Source organism: Cephus cinctus, unplaced genomic scaffold (assembly GCF_000341935.2).
Source record: "Cephus cinctus unplaced genomic scaffold, Ccin1 Ccin1_scaffold1124, whole genome shotgun sequence".
In the NCBI taxonomy this organism is placed as follows: Eukaryota; Metazoa; Arthropoda; class Insecta; order Hymenoptera; family Cephidae; genus Cephus; species Cephus cinctus.
The window spans coordinates 396,713-404,899 of NW_014333629.1; the positions used below are offsets into that span (position 1 = coordinate 396,713).

An 8,187-nucleotide genomic window follows, 5' to 3' on the forward strand; every position below is an offset into this window, starting at 1 on the left:
AAACATAACAATATAACATTCTTGATACGTAACTCAATATGCAGGGAGCAGCCTCAGGGCGGATACGAAATTTAACAAAGAAAACTTCAGGCCACGAGTTTTCTTCCTGTCCTTTCTTTGCTTATTTAAAATTCTCTCTCGCGGTCCCTACCAGTCCTTTCGCAGACACGACCAATACAGAAAGAGAATGCGAGCACGTCATTCGCCTAGAATGAAATTTGAAATTCATCTGTGAATTTTTTTTCTCCACTCCCAAACTATTCGCAGCCATTCGACCGAGGCAGACCTCGTTATTTATGTGTTTACTATTCACATTGAAACTTCCAACCCTCGACCCGATTGTTCCCGATTCTTTCATACTTGTAATAGAAACGGATACACACCCTTGCACAGACAGGAACGTGATGACAAAAGTGACGGGGCAATCGATAGTATCTTCTGCCATTGGAATGGCTTCGATATTAAACTCAACCTCCTTATATTAAGTATAAACGCATTTCAATGCAAACCGAATGTTTTCTGTATCCTGTCGGTACGATATTGATTGACGAAAGAACAGTTACTCTATATCACGTAAGAATGATAAATTAGGAGAGAACTATTCCGAAAGCATAATGCACTACGTCTATGATGAAAGTATAGGCGAGGCAATGAATAATGTAAAAGTTGTGTGGGAATATTTGACTGCAAATTTCAAATCAATAAGTAAATAAAGCCTTCAGTAAGGAAACTCGTCCACATGAAAAATGATTTCGCGTTAAACTATGAATTGATACAGAATAATCTGGCGGATTATTAAAAAAAAAAAAAAAAAAAAAAAAAAAAAAAATGAATAATGTAAAAGTTGTGTGGGAATATTTGACTGCAAATTTCAAATCAATAAGTAAATAAAGCCTTCAGTAAGGAAACTCGTCCACATGAAAAATGATTTCGCGTTAAACTATGAATTGATACAGAATAATCTGGCGGATTAAAAAAAAAAAAAAAAAAAAAAAACAGAATCGCGTGTCTGACATGAGTAACGATTTTAGGTGGAGTTTGTAAAAAAAAGTTTATCAAGGAAATTTTGTTGATATAAAAAATATTTTCAACGACACCGTCGAAATTTCTGTCACTATAGTGGTTTTGTGGTATTTTGTTACTTAAAAAATTTCTTTTCTCTCGCTATTCCCGGTTTCTCTGTGTTGGCCAATGTAATTTCTCAAAGCATAAAACCGCGCCTGCGGTTCGGGTTTCGGGCGGCCTAAGGGTTGCTTTGAGTACTTTCTATCTCCGGCTGGTTTCATCAGAGATAGCGTAGCTGCTTATGAAAGGATCTAGTGGATTTCAATCGTAGTCAAAATATCGTGCTGTTGCATTATAGTTTTTTATATATATAAACATTGTACTATAGTTTTTCGAATTTGCTACAGTAGCTATGATCCTGATCTTCCGGTTTAATAATGCATTGTATACTTAATGGGGATTCCACTGTGCGAATTTAACGTTTCTCGTGATACCTAAGGGAAAACGAAATCCAAGTCTCGTAAATTTGCCCGGCAGACATTAACAAGATTATTTACGGCAAATTCCTACCTAAGGCTTAGTTCACAATGCGCTTAATGCGACAATGAAAAATACGTTCCAGTATTCCCTCATACAGTTCTCAACGAAAGGCAATACGCATTGCCACGTGTCTTGTGCGCAACGAAACATGAAAAAGTTTCGAGACTTCATGAAGTGTCAGTGAAGTTTGGTACCGTAATAGAAAATTTGCGAGAAAAGACAAACTTTCGGAATTTCCTTGTTATGAAAGATGAGTGACTAAGAAGTTCGCAGAAAGTCGCTTTCATTGAGCGACGCAGTTTCATGCGAACCACAGTCATGCTTTAACATTAACTTCAGCCTCGGAGGACTCTCTTACGTACAAGCGCATAACGAGAAGGCCCCTCAAATATGAATGGATCTCACAACCCAAGTACACCATCTTTCATCGTTCATTTTAGAATTTTCCTACTGGAGAGTTCACATGTAGCTACAAAATCTTTACGTCCAATTCGACTTTAATGCGAATTCTCAATATAATTCCAAAATGTTCCGATCGACTAAGATCCACGTTACTTTGTCTGATTTTATCCTCAAACCTTACTCAAGTTTCCACCAATGTTCTAAATTCCCTCAAGGCGCTACCCGCACGAAAGAAACTTAACGACGAGACCTGGATGTTGGCAACACTTCGAAAAGAATGTCCCTGCAGTAGTCAGTCTTCCAAGAGAGTTTCACCAAGCTGGAGTGTAGGATGGCCAGAAGATAAGAAAAAAAGTATTTTGTCCCAATCTAGGACGAACCCTGGTAACTTGATGGTTTTCAAGGCAAACAACTATAGTCCGCCATAAGAGACGGGTAAGGAAGTGACGTAGTTTCACTTCCTCCCTGTCCCTCTCGCCCTCGCTCTCGGGCGTGGAAAACCCGAAGCCTAAAGTTACCAGAGAAGTTTCCTACCCCCTCGGCCGGGATTTTCGTCTTTTTGTAATGGCAACCCTGTGTTAATATACGACCGGAACGTTCCGAGATAACTCAGGGGATACTTACCCTTCCATTAATCGATCCCTTGTCCGATTTACCTATATCAGTATACATACGTATGTAAACTGCACATACCCATTAGATCGTCTAACAATAGATACCCATTTACCACGTATGTAAGGATACAAACCTCCTGGTTATTTTCTCGACTCCATAGGGAAATTTCAATAGAACCCAAACACTCGGATTTCGCAATTGTTACTAATTCCAATGCAGCTTCAACGCAGCCCGAATGGAGCTTCTGTTCGGACGAGCGTGTGAATTGCAGAAAATTCAATGTTCTATCTGACCGAGTCTCTTTTGCCGTAACGCGTAGCTATACGAGCCTTCGTCCCTGATAACGGGACAGGAAGGGTTGGCCAAGAAGGGTTTCCAACCGTAAAACTTGCTGAACTTTGCGACCGGGAAGGGTGCGAACAATGTGGGAGATTACGCCGAGGATACTCAAATGGATTCAACAGTACCCAGAGATTCTTTACAATAGACACCCTTCAAAATTGGGGTAGACCATTTTTACAGAAATTCGTTATCCGTCCTTGAAACGTAATTGCTGAAAATAACTAAGGGATGCTGTTTAATTTTTCTTCTAACTATTTCATCGATATCTTTATCATATCATGTATATCGCTTTTAGTTTCACATTACTAATGCATTTCAGCATCCCTCAATGCATCTTGTACATTATCTCAAAATTTCATGCTCCATTACAGCCGCCCAGGCGCAGCATCCGCCTGTATCATTTCTCGATACTATAAACGGTTCTATACCGTGATATCTCGTGCATCCTCTTCATTTTCAAATGCATTAATTTCTTTCTGCTTTCGCTACCAAAATGCTCAGCGAGTGGCTTATGAATATTCGTCCCAGGGAAATAAGACACTTTTAACGAAACATGGATGGGAGCGCTCCTAGCGGCAGTTTCATGAATCACGATAGATTCCTCGTTAGAGAAACTTTTTCCTAGAATGCATTTCATATTCAAAGGAAGAATTTTTCGTCGACGAGAAAAAGGAAGATAAAAAAGAAAAGAAAAATCAACTAAAACCAACTGAGAACCCGATGTCCCTCCTTGGACTAAGAAAATTCGAGGTCATTCATACTAAAACTAAAAAAGTGATAAAAGTAGGACAGGATGCCATTGGGGTAGACTGTATATTGCATGGGGGTAGGGAGTCGCTCGAAAATGACGACAAAATATTTTATAAAGGAGCAGGGCCGCCTAACGATCGATCTTCCGCCGTCTTTTCGGTCTCACCCTGATAGCGTTCCAGCACCTCCATCACTGGGGATGATGACGAGGTCCTCGTCTCAGGGCCGTCACTCACTCGTCCCGGAGGGATGAATCTTTCTGAACCATTCCTGAGGGTGAGGCCGATGGCGAATGAATTTTCGATTTACGTGCCAAACGATTTCACAAGAATTCTTATTGAGCTCCAGTACGTATTATATATATACACCATATATATATATATACATGTAATTTAGCTATGACGATGCGCCATGTATTCCAAGTAGTTGTCACTTACCCATCCAATCCGCGGTTGAGCCCCCGACGATCACTCACTTGACACGACGAGCCTTTCGAACGGCTCAAATGAGAACTCCTGAACTTCCTGATCACCAGTAGTTAGACACGTATCTACATACGAACTGCTCTATTGATTTTGGCTGCAATCAGAATATGGCAATCAGGATATTGGCCAATCTTCGTGCCAATTTCTCTCCTCCATAACCGTATGGATCTATATTCTTTTAAATTTTTGTTTTACTCTTGACAGTTTCCTCCCTGCCCTTGTTTCCCTCGCGGTCCTTCTCCCAGAATGCATCATTGCCAGGAACGATCATTATCTACTAATTGAAGCTTCCTCCGTACGTAACCAACGAAGCGCGCATAACGATGCAAGGACCGAATTTAAAAGAGGGATTGCTTTATTTTCCTACTGAAGGCAGAATGGTTCGTAAAGAACCTGGGTTCATTTTTCATCACTTTTGGATCGCTCGTACTTCCAGTACTGGTACCACTCGTGGGGATGCTGCCCCTTGTACTGGTGGAACGATCTCGCGGTTGGGGTTTTATTCCAACCCACTTTCGTAAATTTATCGCAAATGCCTTTACGGTATTTTCGGCGTTTATGGCTTTGCGCTAGTTCAAGAGGAAATGGATGGCAGTGGTTCAGGTTGAAGAATCCTAGACCCTGTCCTACATCTGTATGAACATTAAGGACGGAAACATTTTTGAGATGTTTACTAGATATCGCGTAACTATATAATCCAATGTTCTATAGTGCCTGTCAGCGTACACAAATTTTAGGAAGAATTTTGGAGAATTGTAATAAATCTCCAATTTCACTTGGTCCTGTCACAGACATCAAATGGACATACTAATTTCAATTGGTAGGTAGAGTCTGAATCATGCTGTATATTGAAAAAAAAAAATATTAGAAATTCAAAGTTATGGATACATAGCCATTGGTCCAGGGCAGAATATATATGGCGTTCGTGTAGTTTGAGGACAGTGTATCATAAAGCGACGTTCGCAATAGCGAGCTGATGCGTTCTTAAAAAAAAAAAAAATAAACCTAAACCTTGGGACATCACAGCATTGGAATTCTACCCTATCCTGACCTGACGTAATGCTTTTTAAGCCCGTCACAACTCCGCCTAGCATTAAAAAAAGTTTCAAAAAATTTGGTGTGACACGCCGCTTCACAGTCCTCAAAACTGCCGTTACGCTGAAAATTCTTTGAGTATAGTCCTCAAAACGGCCACCTGTCCTCAAAGTGGTCAATACGTAAGTAAAATCATCTCGAAAATTGGCCAACGCCAAATTTCTATTTATTTAAATAGATAAGATAATTTATTCAGGTAAATTGCTTTCGTTTAGGCCTGGCCTTTTGAAAGCTTATTAAAAATTCCCTTGCCGAACATTCGATTTGTAAAGTACGTGCGAGTAAGTGAGAGAGACAAGGATGGACTGGCTACGATATAGTATAGGATGGACAAGAACAACGAAGATACTTTTTACCGGTCTTCAGATAATCGCTCCTTGTGTCGTCGGCACGAGGCGCCGATTTGTCATCGTCAACAGATCGTCGAACACTCTTACGCGATTCTTTGTATTCTGCAGCCGTCCCACCATCCAACTTTTTATGGGCATCCTGAAAGAATGCAGAGCAGCTGTTCGGCACGAAAAAAACTTGCCACCTTTATAGACAGTTCCCGATAGTCTTTTGCCCACCCTTCCTTTCCCTTCTATATATATATATATATATATATATATATATATATATATATATATTCTTATATCTATAGCTATATAGTGTATACGCTGTACATATAAATTGCCTCGACTAAAGAAAAAGAATTATGATTTCACGTGCAGGTTCATATGTGTCAAGGCTTTCGCATATGGGTTGTATATTAGATCCATAGTTGCAAGGGTTTTCCTTGAGGATCCTTACAGTACGTCATGGGTACCTACTTACTTACATGGTGAATATAATACTTCAAGTATTCCCATGGAATTTGTTGTGCTTCTCGTAAATTCAATTTCCTATGGTATGTTATGACTGCTAAGTCTCAAGTACATCCAGCGCATAGTTGAATTTTTGCAAATTGCATTAACCTAACTTTTAACTCGTTTCGGAACTATAGAAGGCAAAACTCGTGCCGTTCGAGTGTCGGTGTTATTTCAGACGACGTGACTGATTAATCAGACGTGTAAATACTGTTACAATTTTTTTTTGACTTCAAAGCGCAGTAAAAATATTGTTAATTTAATATTATGTCATTTTGCGAAAAATTTGATAAGCTTTTACGTAAGCCCTGGATCCAATTTCATTTCTCTACTTTTTGGAGCGAAAGAAAAATTTATACCCGGTCACGGAATATGCTTGGGAGTGATGAAATTTTGAAAAAATTATAAGATGAGTTTTACGTTTTTTGAAGGGACTTTTTAAAAAAAATTTCTCCTCACGTACGTATACGTTTTTACACGCGTGAGATACGGCTAAAGATACGGCGGGAGTTTAAACGAGTATCGTATGTGACTTTGGGGATTTCGATATTTAAATCAATGCAATTGTTTGTAACTTTATCGATATGGAGAATTTTGCGGCGGGATATTCGAGGGTTTTTGGTGAATTATCACGGCTGAGAGAACTCGACTAGTAATAAACAGTAATTTTTCATCGAATATCCAGATACTAAATTCATTCGAGTATCGAGCATCCAATCAGAGTATTTGATTAAACGTGGCATGGGAATCGCCATATCGTGTTCGAGGATCTGGAAATATCACAGTCAAATGTAAATTGACAGGGAAACGGTTGGACCTGCAGCGATTCGCAGAGAATGTGAATGCAGATAACTAAATCGTGCGTAACGTTTCCCTGACGGGAGAATTGATTTTCCAAAAATTAATCTCGCCTTATATACAGTTGTTGAGAAGGGATTGACATCCGGTTCGATTCATACATATACATCACATCTGGACCCCAGACACCTAACCTGTACGCATCCATTGAGTTGTCAAAAGAAGAAAATAGAAAAAAGGTATTTTGAAAAAAAAAAAGTGAAAAAAATAACAATTGATTTCCAAATAAAAATTATTTCCGAATGCACCTACTGCGAACACATCTCGGTTCTCTGAAAGTGGATGCTGTGATTCGCTCCCTCAATTAGCATATCAAACAAAAATCTTGTTTACCCCCAAAGCAGATCCACAAAATCAACGAAGCTCGTTGTGTGAATTTTTCAAATGCGACACATTTTTTTTTTCATTCTCAGGGTAAAGGAAATCAACGCATATTGTTTTTCGGAGTCCTATACCCAAGATTATTTATGCACGTGAAAAATCTTTTTCAAGTAAACACAAGCTGAATGTAGAACAATTATATGTAAAGTTAGAGTTGGGTATTTTTCCCTTTTTCCTATAGTAACTCCCATGAAGACTAGAGTAGAGGAGTCCCATCTCTGTACACAAGGTATGGCACCGAAAAGCTGTTAAAATTGAGGTTGCCCGAAACGACACTTGCGGCGCTGACTCCGCTAGTGAAACCGCCGATGGTGGGGAGAGTACCGGGCGAAAAGATATACATATATATATATAATCTACATCGCTTCTATATCTATACATATATATGTTAGTTATTGACAACAGCGACGCCATCGGCGAAATAGTGAATTTCTTATTTCGACGCATTTCTGATGTCGTTTTTTCGTTGATTCCCCTATTAGAGATGGGACTCCTATACTCTAATCTCCATGGTAACTCCATTCATGGTGTTTATTTTCATGCATCGTTTTATCCTCAGACCAACCTTAATGTCCCAACCCCACTTGCCCCTCATGTATTTTCACGTTACGATACAACAGCCTTTAGTACGAGCAGCATACATAAATATATATGATAATACAAAAATCCTCAAAGCACCACAATAACGATACTCGTGGTGAAAATTAATTTTCAACGCGGAAGAAAAGGGTTTAAAATCCCTAAAGTGGAATACGTATGAAAGCGACTCTTCAGGAAAATCGCCACTGTAATACGGCGAAGTAAATTTTGACAAAGGAGTTAAATAATGGTCAGGCGTACCAACGAAATTGTGAACCCGGCATTAT

General features: G+C 39.3%; 2 protein-coding genes across 7 annotated transcripts in view; one reads left to right on the forward strand and one right to left on the reverse strand.

Moving 5' to 3' along the window:
• The window catches only part of LOC107272195 (head-specific guanylate cyclase), a 60,291-nt gene that overhangs the window by 35,326 nt on the left and 16,778 nt on the right, over positions 1–8,187 (forward strand). The window lies entirely within an intron of this gene.
• The window catches only part of LOC107272197 (guanylate cyclase soluble subunit beta-1), an 81,146-nt gene that overhangs the window by 32,018 nt on the left and 40,941 nt on the right, over positions 1–8,187 (reverse strand). The window lies entirely within an intron of this gene.